The following is a 15,756-nucleotide window of genomic DNA, read 5'->3' on the forward strand; positions in this document are numbered from 1 at the left end:
TCACAAGATGCTGAGCTGCTTTTCAGAGACAACCGACCAAAACCGCATGTCACGCAGTCGAAGCTTGTGCAGAGGAGAGAACTTTACCTCCAGCTGCACCTGGAACCAAAGGACCAGGATATAATCGGAAGTCGAACACCGGAAGTCTTTCACAAGTAAAGAGCCTGTTGTCCTGGAAGATCCCGTGTTGAAGCCCCTTTACCATAAATGGCCAAATTCCAAGGTCCTCCCATTAAAACTTGTCCCAAATTGTTGGCTAATGTTGCCAGACCTGAACTGCTCCCTTATTTGAACTCCTGCAAGGCCGTGATGTGCATTTTGGGGCTGAGGGTTTGAAGCCTGGTAGGAGGGTGATGTGCCCACAGATAGAATCATCTATCTCTGAGTGGCCTCATCTGCCCTTCCTGGCCAGGGAGTCTTGCCCACCTCCTGTACTCTGAGAAATTGTTGGGAAAGACTCTAGTCAGTCTAGTTGTTGATTGCAGCCTGAGGTAGTCTGTGTCGTAAGAATTTCAAATGGCTCCTCCATCTATCACTCCTCAGCCTCAGGGCCCATCTCTGCAGGACTTTGCAAGGCATATTCCCACGGAGGACTGCGACCTACATCTCTTTGTCTAATTGACTTATGTTCCACTCAAGTCACGTGGGTCTTCATGCCAGGGACAGTATCACCAGAGCTTAGGATGGAAGAAGATATTTTGCTTCTCTTTCGGATTCTGGCATGAATGTGGAGTCCCAGCTCCAAATTGTAGGTAGGAAGTGGGAAAGCTGTCCAGTCAGCTCTGCACAGCTCAGCTGGTCAGGGGAAAAAGCCTCCTGGACTGAGAAATCCTGTTGCCAGTATGGACTGTCCCCAGACAAGAGGGCGATTGGAGACCTTCTTTCCAGGGCCCATTTAGAGGCAGGCCAGCCACTGCCAATGCCAAACACAAGATCTCTGCCCTTCCCCCAACCTCTCTCCATCTGCATTTTCTGTTGCTGAAGTCCTATGCTCTGTCTCTATCCAGTCTGTGACTCTTCTCTCCTGTCACTCTTTCTTTCTTGGTCTCTCCTTCCCAATCTTCAGCTATTGCTTAAAATACAAATACATACAACAGAAATATATTTTATTGAAAACTGTTCCAGCTGTTGAGAACTAGAGATTATACAATAAGAGTTGACATATTCATTACACCTCTTCCTCTCCCCAGTGATTACTGAGTTTACAACATGCTGTTTGTTTTTCCATAAATTTTATGTATTTATATACATATAAATGTAAGGGTGAAATTCAGGGAATCAATAACGCAGTTAGACTTAGCTAGTTTGCAGTTTAACTCAATGCATAGCTCGCTCTCTAGCCACCTGTAATTAGTTTGTTTGCAGTTTGATCCATCCTGATATTCATTTGTTTTCTCTTTGTTTCTCCCCTCACTGATTAACTGAAGAACTCTGTCTGTTTCCTTTCTCAAGTAAACCCACACCTCGTTAATTAACACCATCCTAACCTGAAAAGAGCAATTTCTTAATTCTCAGGTGCCTGCACATTGGAATCCAATTTACAACTTCTTGCAGTTTTTACTGGGGACACATAGTCCCAGGCTGTTATGGCCGAGTCCGAGTCTGGAGTCTGGAGATTGTCTTCAAACATACCAGACCCCAGGAAGGATCTCAGCTCTCAAACCTACCTAGCCAACTGTGGGGACAGAGCCAGGAGTGCAGTGTCCAGGCTCTCGGCCTCACGTGGAAAGGTGCTGGCTCAGGTAGTAAATGGCCATCAACTGTGATTGGATGGCCATCAACTGTGGCTAGTTGGCCATCAGCTGTAACCAGTGAGCCATCGGCCACTAATATAACTGCCGAGGCTATGATAGCAGCAAGTGGGGGCTAGCAAGAAGATGGTGGCTGGCAAGTGCAGGTTGCAGTTAGCAAGGGGTTGGATGGTTGGCAGAGAAGCAAACGGCAGGTTGCGGATCATGTGTCTCCTGCTTCCTGTGTCTCCAACCCAGCTGCCAGCCAGAATATAGTGGTATGACTCCCCTATCTATGGTTCCTTTTTGTCTTCACCATATCCTACATTCTTATGTGGGGAGCGGGAGCTGAGACCCTGCATGACACCCTGCATGACACATGGCACAGCGAGCAGGGTACGGTGCCGGCCAAAGCTCTCCGAAGAGCAGTGGAGCAGTTTGAGCGTATGAACACTCAGTCTCAGGAAGACCAGGAGGAGCAGCTGCCGAAGAGCTGGACCCCGGTGGAGGGGTGGGAAGATGTGGATGGTTCTCCGGTTCTCCGACCAGCATTGGCTGGAGAAAGCAAAGGTCGTTGCAGCCCTGTGGGCTGGGAAGTGCTTGCTGAGGCCCTCACCCCCAGGTTGGGGAGGACTTGGAGCCCTCGCCCTGCGGAGACGGCACACATTGTGAGGCCAATGCGCAGCCCTGGGAATAACTGTGGACTATGGGGAATTGCCTTCCATCCCTGATTTGATGGATCGCTTGACTGTTTGCTTGGGGACGTACCACCATGTAGTGGAATCGGTGGATGTTTGCTTTCTGTGTCTTGACTGGCCACCATCGAGAATATGTAAGCACCTTGATTGTGAGCTGCTATTGTTTCAGCATGGTACGCTGAGCGGCTCAGAGAGGGTGGTAGTGCCTAACCCTAACCCTAACCCTAACCCTAACCCTAACCCTAACTCTAACCCTAACCCTAAACCCTAACCCTAACCCTAACCCTAACCCTAACCCTAACCCTGGCTGTGTCCAGGAAGTCTGGCTGTGCCCAGAGAGAGTGGCAGTGCCCTTAGAGGCCCTGGCTGTGCCCAGGGAGACTGGCTATGCCCAGAAGGACTGGTGGTGCCCTGAGAAACCCTGGCTGTGCCCAGACAGCCTGGCTGTGTCCAGGATATTGCATTAACTTCAAGGCTCTTCACACAGGGCCCCTTGCAGAAGACACTTGTCACATAGATTGTGAGGTGAGACCCTGTAGGGGTGGAGTGTGGGGACAGACCCAGGAGTGCAGTTTCCAGTCTCTTGGCCTCACGTGGAAAGGTGCTCACTCGGGTAGCAAATGGCCATCAACTGTGATTGGATGGCTATCAGCTGTGGCTAGTTGGCTGTCACCTATAACTAGTGAGTCATTGGCCACTAATATAACTGCAGTGGCTACACTAGCAGCAAATGGGGGCTAGCAAGAAGATGGTGGCTGGTAAGCACAGATTGCAGTTAATATGGCAGATTGTAGTTAGCAAGGGGTTGGTTAGTAGGCAGAGAAGTAGACGGCAGGTTGCGAATCGTGTGGCTCCTGCTTCCTGTGTCTCCAACCCAGCCGCCAGTGAGACTATAGTGGTATGGCTCCCCTATCTATGGCTCCGTGGGTGTTCCTTTTTGGCCTCACCATATCCTGTGTTCTTATGTGGGGAGCAGGAGTTGAGACCCCGACTGACACCCTGCATGACAAAGCCCTAAAAGCACACAGATATTTCTTATGGTTGCCTGGATTTCCATTTTATAAATAAATTGTAATTTATTTCATTTGTCTGTTTTTGAAAGTCACTTAACTTGTTCCCAATTTTTCAGTCTTATCCTAAATATGCTGCAATAAATATTCTTGCAAATTAGGTTTTGTGCATATATTAGAGTGTTTCATCAATAAATAGCAGTACTAGAAGGGAAATTCTGAAACAATTTGTGTAGGAAACCCTGAGTCATATGTAAGTGGAAAACAAAATAGAAACAAACTATATACAAATTGATTGTCTAACATAACAAAAGTATGAACTAGATCAGATCCAGGATTTTAGTTCCAAGAGTGAAAACATTTTGGATGGCTATAATAAACTTTGCACTGACTCCAAATCCTCCAAACAAGAGGGAGTCATGTTTATCAGAGATTTTATTCCTGGAGATGTTCGCCACTGTTGTGCAACTGTTCAGGTCCAGTTCTGACTCAACTATCTCACACCCAGGTCCAGTCCCTTTTGGGGGAAAGACTTTACTAAACAGAGCATGTCATGGAGAAGTGCCCTCACTAACTCATGACATTGGACAGACAGTCACATCCATGGGCTCACCAGCTTGCCTACATTTTTATGAAAATAAAGCTCCTCTCAAAAATGGAGGCATAGTTATCAGTTCAGAGAACTAGAAATCCCTGCACCTGTTCCCTCTCTTACATGGGTGAACCTAAAGCACTCCTATTAGGGCAGCTGGGTTTGATTTATTTTAAGTGTGTGCTTTGTGTCGAAGTGTTCTTTTTTCCTTCATGTTTTTGTATCTTGGGGAGAAACAAGTCTTCCTCGATGGGTTAAATTGCCTAAATCTTCCAGGCGACCCCCAGGTGATGGTGTTACATTGTACTCCCCTGAAGCCTGTGACATTTGCCCAACAAAGAGTAGCTCCCAACAAGCCTGCAGACCTCCATGCAGTCTACTCCTTCCAGTCCCAACTCTGGGGGCCTGTTGGCATATGTAGGATCCAGCCCCATGACTCTTGGGAACAAGGAACTCAAGGACACAATCTTGTTTTTTGCTCTGCCTGTCTCTACCAGTCCAGCATTTCTCCCCAATGTGCTTTCCTTCATTCCAGTGGCACATGAGCAAGTCATCAAGTTCAGGGGTTCAGTACGATTGACCTATGATACTGGTCACATTCACCTCTCCCTTCTACCATGTAGGAATGAAGAGAAGTTACAGCTTCTGTAGAAAAACAATATCCTTCCCTCCAAAACTACCTCCATTCTGGTTTCCAGTTCCCTTTTATCTGTCTAGGTGGTTCAGGTTCTTTTCCAACTAGGGATCCAAGGGAGTTTCACAGCAAATAAAGAAACATACAAATAAATAAAGAAATAATCTTCATCGAGTTTGGGGTAGAGAAGTAGAAGAGAAAACGGTGTGAAATCAAGAATCTTGAAAGGTCAAGTCTGGTCTATTAATGAAGGATATAAACACAACTAATTGGAAGTTTCCTGTTGAATTAAAGAAGTAGAACACTTTTGAAGATGTATAAGAAAACAGCCAATCTAATTGTATACCCTGCTGAAATAGCCTGTTAAAATGAATGTGAAGATTCTCACACCTACCGTCATAAGGGCGCTAACTGAAACCAGACTAGTTTTCCTGATACTAACAACTGTAAAACTGAAGCCACTGCTTTCAGGCAGTGGATAAAGGCAGTGTAAGACCTCGAACTCTGAAAGAAAAGAAAGTTATAACATGAGCACCTGGATAATTGAGTTTCTGCTGGGGACAGTTTCCCAGTTGAGTCCAAGGAGCAGGGATCTGAGTAGAGCACGACAGTCCTTTAGAACTGAGGTTGCTCAAGACACTGGATGGAGCTGGAATCTCTTAGTGGGCATCAGGGAAACAGTGTGCAGAGTGAGCCTCAGAAGTCCATGTGGGGTCTGCTCCAAGGTCCAGGCTGAGGGTCAGGCTGCGCGTAAACAGGTAAGACCTCCCAAAGCTGATCAGAGAGGTAAGGTTTAAGGAAGAACCAGCTGGCTCATTTGTGCTCATGGAGTTTTAATCTATGGAGGCTACTGAGTGATGATACAAAGAGGCCTATGCCATTGAAAGGAATTTGATGTTACTCACAGTTTCCCTAGTAAAGAGAGGCATGCCACATAAGGAAGCATCAGGTTTGGTCAAGAGGCAAAAGCAGGAGGGAGAGAAAATTATAGGCCAGAACCTTTATTTGTGTTCCCTAGGAAAGGCAAGGCTAGGAGAGGGGGGAACAACTTAGGATTGACTAGTTTGAATAATGTTGGTGGGCTCTGGGCTTTAGGGGTGATCTCTAGTGCTATCTGGTTCTGGCTCTGATTGATTTCCTCCAGGCAGGAGAAATATTGGCTTGGTGCATAGAGAGAAAGAAGACAGAGGGTCATAGCATGGACACTGGATCACAAGGGAGATACAAACAACTTTGGCCATTAGTTTGGTCCTGTAATTAGTGGGTCCTAAGTAGATAAGTACAGACTACAAAAAAAAACCCAGAACACTATTCCATCAGATGGAAGGGCACAAAGGAGTCACATTGATCAAATGAACTGTGGGATTCTGGAATTGGACCCTGAGCAGAAAGTGGACATTAGGGGCCAGTTGGCAAAATTAAAATAAGGTCTGTAAATTAGTTACTAGTATCATGTCAATGTTAGTTTCCTGGTTTCAATAATTGTATTAGATTTATGAAAGATGTCAACAGTAGGGGAAACTGGGTGAAAGATGGAAACTCTTTACTGTCTTTGCAACATTTTGATGACCTTGATGGCTCTATGTAGTCCTGGTGTTTTGTAGAATGCCCCTCTATTGAAATCTGTGTGATGTGTCTTCCATGATTAGACTAGGGTTACTGGTTTGGGGAGGAACCACGGAGGTAAAGTGCAATTCTATCTCATTGTATCAAAGACACATACTATCAATATGATTTACCACTGATGACTATGACGTTGATCACCTGGCTGTGGTAGTGTTTTCAAGATTCTCTAGTTTGAAGTTACTCCTTTCCCCCTGTTTCCATACAGTACTCTTTGGAGCTGAGTCATCATGTGCAGCCCACACTTAAGGAGTAGAAAGTTACGCTGTCTTCTTGAGGGAACTGTATCTACAAAAGTTATTTGGAATTCTTTTCCATTGAAAATTTCTCTCTTCTTGCCCAACTGTTTATTCATACCAGTGTGTTCTCAAGGATATTTATTTTAAGCTCTGGTTAAATCTAAAGGCCCAAAAGTTTCTGTTCCAGTGGCCATGTTGGTATCACTGTTCAGTGGATATTGACATTGTTGGGCCCCCCACCACTTGGAATGCAGCTGAGTTTGTGGCTGGGGCAGCCCCTTGCATGGCTCTGGATCCTTCTTGATGGCTTCATTTGGTCTGGAGCCTCACTGGGCATCAGGCACCAGCTGGAGAGTTGTGTTCCCTGCTGTGCACCTGGTCTGCCCCCTGGAAAGTTACGCTGGGCAGGTCACTTAACTGCATCCTTACCTGGGCCTATGCCAAGTAAGTACCCTGCCCCTGGCTGTGGAGTGGAGGTGGGGAAGGTGACATAGAAATGAGAAGGGGAATCTTGATGTCTAGGCCACTCCTTTTGAGGAATCCCTGTAGTCTACTCTCTAGCCGTTATTCAAATCCTGTTATCCCCTTGCCTGTTTCATAATTTCCTGGTTTTTCCTTGCAGCAGAAAGATGTTTCCCCCAGAGAAAACATGGAAGAAATTGAAGAAAGATATCAAAGAAAATCAACTTTCAGTAAGGCAGCTTGGCAACAGAGGCTGGGGCAGTGCAGTGTAAGGCCTGACAGTTGGCTTTTCTTTTTGTAATGTGAGTGCCTGACTTAAGTTTTTATTGCTAAGGCATCTACTTCAAAGAAGGCTGTCTGGAATAAACACAACACCAGCCACACACACACCCCCTTTGTTTTATGTAGACACCTTGGGCGATTGTGTTAACTGACAATTTGGGCCACTTGTTTTTTTTCTTGCCTCACTTTAAATTCCTGCTCTCATGTTTAAATTCACCAATAAGGATTGACCCGTCAACACCCTAGGCCCCCAACCTTTCTCTCTCTCTCCCTCTCTCTCGTCTTTCTCCCCCATCTCTGCCCCCCGTCCCAGGTGTGCTGTGTATTTTCCAGGTTTTGTAAGTAATAAGCCTGTATCTTTTGAAAGTTCCTTGGTGGTTATTGCTGAAGCGCATCTTGTAATATCATAGTAAGAACCACCAGGGCTTGTCCAGTCACAACACTAGTTATGGGTCAGGTGAGATCGGTGCAAAAAAGGCAGGCCTCAGAATCTGTGTATAGATAAAGAAGCCTGGGATTAACACCTTTGAGGAACCTAATCTGATTTGCCAGCTAATTTTCCCAACCTGCTTCATTTTACAGTCTCCCATTCTCTTAGTCATTTCTCCCTTAGCTTTGTGTCACCCCATCCTCATTTACCACCCTGGCTGATAAGTTTTACTCAATTATCTCAGGGAGGTACCCTGTATCATGATTGATTGATTCTTCTCCTGTTCCATGGAATCTTATATTGTTAAATATTGATGGAATTTTGTTGCTAAAATAATATATATTCTTCAGAATCGAACATCCAGAGAAGATTTTCCAGCATGTATTAGAATTGCTTATGATATACTTCTCTATGGTGTCCTAATTTAAGAGATATGAAAGATGCCAACAGGCCTTGTTGGGCAGCTCCTAGTTGCTGAGTTCATTATGCTTCAAGTCACTAAGGACATGTGGGAAATGGTCCCCACTTCTCAAGAACAGAGTATAAAGGTCTAGTAAGGCTCACAGTTTTCACCCTTAGAGATGATGCCTAAGAGAGATTCCTAAATTGTCCTGTGTCCAGCCATTGGGAAAGAAGGTTTCTTGTTGCCTTAAGTCAACAGTAAGAGTAAGAGAAGCTTGCATCTGGAACATTTGCCTCAAATGTGACACCTCTTGTGGGGAGAGGTGGCTAGAACAATCACCTGAAAGAACACAGAGTGGGACTCTATTTTCTGTTCAGTTTTTTTATAAACCTAAAATGTCTATTTTTTAAAAAGTCTATTAATTTTTAAAAAGTGTATTCAGTATAACTGTTTGTGTGGTAGGTTATGGTCTGATATTGCTATTATTTTATCTTGATAGTGCCCTAGTGGAAGATAGCCATATAGTAAAGTTTTTTGATGTTTACTATGATTGACAGAATGAACAAAGAGGTGCATGACCTGGTTGGTTTAGGTTGGCTCAAAATATTTGGCACATCTGTGTAAGGAGGTATTTGAATAAGTTATCAACTAGAAGCAGGCAACAGAACATCTTCAATAGGGGGAAACCACATAAGCTGGTAGAACAGCACAAATTTGTGAAAGTTCGTGAAAGGGAAAGAAATTTTGAGACTACTTAGAAACAAATCTATTGTTGAAAAATTGGAGAAACAATGGGAAGTAGCAAGGCAGTGCAATTTTTGAGGGAAAAGCAATTACCCTGCTATAGAATTCTTAATTCTTGTCTGTGTTTTCAGGTTGAACGAGGTGAGTAGAAGAAAAAGTGAGTAATCTCCTTTTTCACTGTAATGAGGTAAAATTCTACTTTTTTCCATTTCTACCAATAAAACTGATCTCTATTTGTCTATTTTTTGCACTTTAAAGCCACCTAGTTAAATTCTCGAACGGAGTCTTAAAGGCCCAGTCTTCATAATTTTAAAAAGATTTTAAAGAGGCAGTAAAGAAGATGCAACCATGGAAAAAGACATAATTCTGCAATATAAAACTTATTCAAAGACTCTGTTTTGATAAGGTGAAAATAAGCATGTCATAAGAATATCACTTTTGTCTTGTGAAAAATGTAGATTTCTTGCATCCTCATATGTGTTAAAAGATTATCTTCTGGGCTGGCCCAGTGGCTCAGCCAGTTGGAGCTCCGTACTCCCAACGCAGAAGGCTTTGATTCCCCAACTCCCGCAGGGATGGTGGGCTGCGCCCCCTGCAACTAACAATGGCAACTGGACCTGGAGCTGAGCTGTGCCCTCCACAACTAAGATTGAAAGGACAACAATTTGACTTGGAACAAGTCCTGGAAGTACACACTGTTCCCCAATAAAATCCTGTTCCCCTTCCCCAAAAAATCTTTAAAAAGAAAAAAAATCTTCTTTGTTAACAATATATTCTATCCCATCTCTGGTGTATTATTTTAACAAAGTGATCCTGTATATATTCCAAGAATTTAGAAATCGTTGCCATGTCCTGTTTCAAAATTTGTCTGTTTAGTTTTCTTATTTTAATAGCGTATCACTTTGTAATTGATGATAAAAATAAAATTTGCGTTCTTAAGTACCAAAAATATTTGGAACTTGCTTCATCTAATTTATAAATGGTGTAGTAATGAGTTGACTAAACAGATCTGTCTGAGGCTGAGACACCAAAGGGTGTTTTAGTTTGTTTGACTCAGTAATCAAAAAAGACCAATAAGAATTCTGAAATTTTCTTATTAAGACATGGTCATAGGGGTAGACACATTTATCTGCTATGGTTTCAACACTAAAGATCAATGATTATAGAAACAGTGCTTGTTCTTTCTACATCTTGATAAAAATCATCTTAAAGAGTTTCGAAGTAATTTAATTGTTTGCAGACCCTAATTAAAACTTTCTAAAAAAAAAAAAAAACTTTCTAAAAAAAAAAACAAAAAACTTCCTGACTTCAGGGGGCAATGCAACTAGACCTTATCTTCTCCATGTATTTCTTCCATTTGATGTAAAACTGCTAATTTTTGAACTGCATGTGCCCTCATTGAAACTCCAAATGCACCAGAAGTGCTTCCTACTTATTCCTCTGCTTGTATAAGCATACCCCATTTTCCAAAGTGAGAGAAATGTTTCAACTTCTCGAAGCTCTGCTCTTGGGCTAATAGTTCTCAGCAAGACCCCCAAATAAAAAATCTTTCCAATAGTGTCAAGGATTCACATTCTTTTCATTGACATTTACTTGGTGTAGTTGGCAGAATCTTGTGTGAGCCTACCTGGACCGCCTGATATTTGACTGGACTTGGCGCAGGGTACCAACACAGGTGCGATGTGTCCCTCCGGTTCCAAGTCTTCCTTTGGGTATACTGGGTGAGTCGTCCGGATCTGGACCTCCTGATTTGGTTGTAGGTCTTGATTTTTATTTGGGTTGTTAGGCAATCCTAGAATGAGAACTAAAAGTGTCTCCTTGGGAAGGAAGCCAGGGAGGAATGGGGAGTGAAGGGGCAGGCTGCCTGATTATTGGGTCTGAAAATTAAAATTGTGCATCTGAACAATGCCTATGACAATGGGAGACTTCAGGCATCACAGAAGACTGGGGACTCAGGGCAAGTGTCAGGGAGTCTCTCCCATGATGTGACTCAGTCCCATAGGTAATCCCCTGAAGGCCATTTGAATTAAAGGAAGGCGTGTCTGGGAAACACATAAGGCATATTCATCCAAGTGTTCTGAGCACCCATGGTAGTTTTTAGACCCTGGAGGGAGAAACGCAGCCACATAAGAGCTGAGAAAGCTCAAGGGTGACACTTTGAAGAAATAAGCTCACAAGCAGCACACTTGACCCACTACATAAAAATCCTTAGAAATTGCTCTGACTGCACAGACCTTAATAAAGGAACTAAAAAGAAATATGGAAAATTGAGCTTTAAAAGCTGACAAACCCCAAGAAGGGCAGGCTCCCACTGAAACTCTGGCAGCGTTCACGTATAATACATACAGAGCTTCTACTTGCAAGTTTTTATGTAAATGGAGCAAACTGGCCCAAATGGGGAATATTTGAGGTACCAACGTCAGTATATCTGCACACTCAACTAGAAAAAGCTGGCTATAAACTCAGGCAGAAGGAATGGGAAGCATATTTTAGTTGGTCTCTCAAACCTTCAAAATGAAAATTTTGCCTCAATACAGGAAGTAAACAAGAAAATACCAGAGACTGTCCTGGAAGGTAAAAAGGCTTCCAAAGCCAACAACCACCAAATCTCTTATCCTTCTCACTCCCCTGCTCCACTCTATCCTCCCCCTAACAACTCCCTTTTTCCAATCTTTCCCCCTCCTCTTCCTCCTCCTCTCCCTCCAACTGCCTCCAAATTAGAGGAAGCATCTAAAAAATTGTAGAACTTAAAGAGCCTATCGAGGAGGAAATTATAATAGCACCTTTCAAAGAAAAGCCAGTCATAGGAAAAAGGGAGCGCGTACTTACCTATGTCCCTTGGACAAGAATAGAACTAAAAAAATTAACCAAAATTTTCCCAGATCCCTTTTAACATCCTATTGGATTTGCAAGAGACTTTGATTTAACAATAAAGGCTTATGAATCAGGATATTCTGGTTTGTACCAATTAATTTATATCAATTAATGCACATGCTGGTCTCTGACAGCAAAGGAACAGAATGGTTAGCTAAGGCAGATTGGAAAAACCCCTTAGAGGATTTTGCAAAGCATGTTAAGTTGATTGAGACAAAAGCTGTGAAATTGCTAACTGCTTACATAATCCCATTCCTGAAATATTTCCTAAAACTGTTGATTGGGCTAGGATCCAGCAATGCAAAAAGCAGCCAGTTGAAACTGTACTAGATTTCTTTGAGAAGTTTGAAAAGACCTTTAAACAATATTTGAGAATGGTACCTGCTAGTGTTCAGAGTCACCAAATGGACTCTATCAATTCAACATTTTAAAATGGGCTAGATGTAGAACTTTTCACTTTTTATAGAATGGTGTGATTTAGGCTGGGCCACAATACATATAATGAATTAGGAGATTTAGCCGATCAACTATCTAAAACCATTCAGAACAAGGAAAAAGATAAAGTCACAAAAATTATGAATTTACAACTACAACAATTAAGTAATCAAATTAGGCCAATAAGGAAACCCATACCCACAGCAAACAGAGGAGTCTGTTTTTATTATAAGAAACATGGCCAGAGAGACAGCCAAGATAGTATCATGTCTTCCTCCTACCATAAACACATTAAAATTACAAATAATTATAGAACAATCAATCTGGAGAACCATCTGAAGTCCAGCTGAACAGAAGTTTTATAACTAAGACTATAAAGAAGCCAGCTCAAGACTGGTACTGTGTTTCCCCAAAAATAAGACCGGGTCTTATATTAAGTTTTGCTCCAAAATATGCATTAGGGCTTATTTTCAGGGGATGTCTTATTAAAAATCATGCTAGGGCTCATTTTCCAGTTAGGTCTTATTTTCGGGGAAACACAGAAGAGGGGCAGAAATGTGGACCGGGCAGGCCCCAAATCTCTATGTGGCAGTTGAGAACCGAGAGGGATATCTTGACCATGGAGGTTCCCCCTGGAGGAGCGAGGGACTCTAGCCCCACGCTGGGCTCCCCAGTTCAGTATACTGGTGCCAGGAAGAGGAGCCCCCACAACATCTGGCTGTAAAAAACAGTGGGGATTCCCAGCGTCCAAGTGGCATGGAAGGCTGCAGGAAACCCAGAGGGCCCACACACAGACTCACTCACTTGCAGAAACTCACCCTGGGGTCCAAAGGAGGGAGAGTGACTCAGGGGGCATTGGAGACATATGGAGAGGGACTGAGTTGTGTGGCTTCAGGGCGATGACAGGAGAAACAGTCACCATTTTCCCCGTGGGGGGCCCTCCTTCCATGCAGCCAGCAGGCGAGCACCATCTTTCCTACGCTGAGCCCTGCTCCCATGAGCATGGACCTAATCTGAATCTGAACTAGTTTGGTGAGCTCCACTGCTCCACCCTGCTTACTCCCTGGGAGCCTGACCTACCAGAGGCACTTCCTTGGTGAGGAGCCAGACCCGACCTCACTGCACTGTTGCTTGGAAAACTATCAGGGTCCATGGGCCCCAGGCAGGCAGCGGCTGGTTTTGGTCTGCTCTGAGAGTTTTGCTGAGTAGTTCCAGGCTCAGCACTGGCAACAAACCAGAATCTACATTAACCTGGTGATAAGAACTCTTCCCAAGCTAGTGACTCTGGGACCCGACCTTAGCCAACTTTCATTCCACTTGAGGCTTATCAGTGACTGAACTAAGGGAGCTGGCAGGTGGCAGGAGGCCTCAGGGTGTCCTGGCTTATTGTGGAACTACGCCAGGCCCAGTACTGGTGGCAGATATCGTCAGTTTATAGTGTGGCCTCTCCCACACTATTTAGCACAGGAAGAAAACAACTGTAGATTGCTTTGTAGCTCCTACCAGGTAGCCCCTGGCTGGTCACAGGCAGTAGGTGACCTGGGCCTGCACCGGAGCTCCCCTCAAGAGGCCCCAGAACCAACATACTTGGACGTTGGCTTCAGACCACAGCAAAGAACTGTCCAATCAGCCACACAAGTAGCATACAAAAAGGGCAGTCTCAGCAGGCACCAGAGCCTACTGGGGTGAATCCCACTCAGTGGGGTAAGCCGTTAGCTGTGGATGTGGCCAAACCCCACAGCCAGTCAGCCTGCGGGACAATCCCACCCACTGATGTGCCAATAACAATCAAGGCTCAAGTATAAGAGGAGGGCACATACAACCCACACAAGGGACACTCTTGGAGGACTTGGAGCAGGTGACCCGGGAGACTGTGCCACTGGGCCCCACAGGGCACCTACTATATAAGGCCACCTGGCCAAGACGGGAAGACATAGCAGATCTACCTAATAGAAACCATTTTATGGTTTCAATGTCCTTTTTTATGCTTGCTATCTCTTTGTTGAAGTTCTCACTAAGTTCCTTGAGCATCTTTATAACCAGTGTTTTGAACTCTGTCTCTGATAGGTCCTTGCCTCCATCTCATTTAGTTCTTTTTCTGGAGTTTTCTCCTGTTCCTTCATTTGGAACACATTTTTTTGTTTCCAGAAACAAACATAAAGAGGCAGCCAAAATGAGGAAACAAAGAAATGTGTTCCAAAAGAAGAAACAGGAGAAAACTCCAGAAAAAGAACTAAATGAGATGAGGCAAGGACCTATCAGAGACAGAGTTCAAAACACTGGTTATAAAGATGCTCAAGGAACTTAGTGAGAACTTCAACAAAGAGATAGCAAGCATAAAAAAGGACATAGAAGCCATAAAAAAGAACCAGTTAGAAGTGAAGTACACAATAACTGAATACAGAATGTACTAGAAGGAATCACCAGCAGACTAAATGAAGTAAAGGATTGAATCAGTGATTTGGAAGACAAGGTAGCAGAAGACACCCAATCGAAACAGAAAAAAAAAATCTTAAAAAATGAGGATAATTTAAGAGACCTCCGGAATAACATCAAGTGTAACATTTGCATCGTAGGGGTACCAGAAGGAGAAGATAGAAGGCAAGGGATCAAGAACTTATTTAAACAAATAATGACTGAAAACTTTCCTAACCTAATGAAGGAAGTAGACATACAAGTCCAGGAAGTGCTGAGAGTCCCAACAGGATGAACCCAAACAGTCTCACACCAAGACACATTGTAATTAAAATGGCAAAGGTTAAAGACAAAGAGAGAATCCTGAAAACAATAAGAGAAAGACAATTAGTAACTTGTGAGAGAGGTACTAGAAGACTGTCTGCTGATTTTTCAACAGAAACTTTGCAGGCCAGAAGGGATGGGAACAAAATATTCAACATGATGAAAAGCAAGGACAGGGGTGACGTCATAGGAATGGCGGCAGCAGGGCGCACTTTCTGAGTTCTCCTCCGGATCTTGTTGCAAAGGGGAACTATAACCCATCGAGGAAATTTTCGCTCACCACACAATATAGTGGGAAGATTCGTGGATTGCTTGAAGCTAAGAAATTCTTGGGGGTAAGCTAACTGGACAGAGCAAGGAGAGGAGGAGGAGGGGCGGCGTGGGAGCGCTCGACCGGCAGCGGCGGGAGAGCCCAGCCCCCAGCGGAGCCTCAGCTGGCGGGGGCGAAAACCGAAAACCACGGAGCCGGGCACGCACGGGATCCCAGGCGGAGCGGAGAGCGCAGAGACCGGGGGTAGGCTATTTCCCTGCTCCCACGGCTGATTTCTCCCGCCGGGAAGGCGGCGCGCCCTGCGGCGGACGGGGGGCGCAGTCTCCATACCTGGCCCCCCCCTGCCCTGCTCTCCCAATCCTACCCCGCCCTTCCAGAGACTGGGACTGGAAACCGCGGTGCAGCCCCGCTGTGCCAGGCACGCAGGGGAGCGGAGAGCGCAGAGACCGGGGGTAGGCTATTTCCCTGCTCCCACGGCTGATTTCTCCCGCCAGGAAGGCGGCGCGCCCTGCGGCGGACGGGGGGCGCAGTCTCCATACCTGGGCCCCTCCCCCCCGCCCTGCTCTCCCAATCCTACCCCGCCCTTCCAG

At 44.6% G+C, this 15,756-nt stretch overlaps 1 pseudogene; it reads right to left on the minus strand.

Moving 5' to 3' along the window:
- LOC117035388 (MARVEL domain-containing protein 3-like) overlaps positions 1-15,756 on the minus strand; it is a 46,651-nt pseudogene continuing 30,895 nt past the window's right edge.

Source organism: Rhinolophus ferrumequinum, chromosome 15 (assembly GCF_004115265.2).
Source record: "Rhinolophus ferrumequinum isolate MPI-CBG mRhiFer1 chromosome 15, mRhiFer1_v1.p, whole genome shotgun sequence".
NCBI lineage: Eukaryota > Metazoa > Chordata > Mammalia > Chiroptera > Rhinolophidae > Rhinolophus > Rhinolophus ferrumequinum.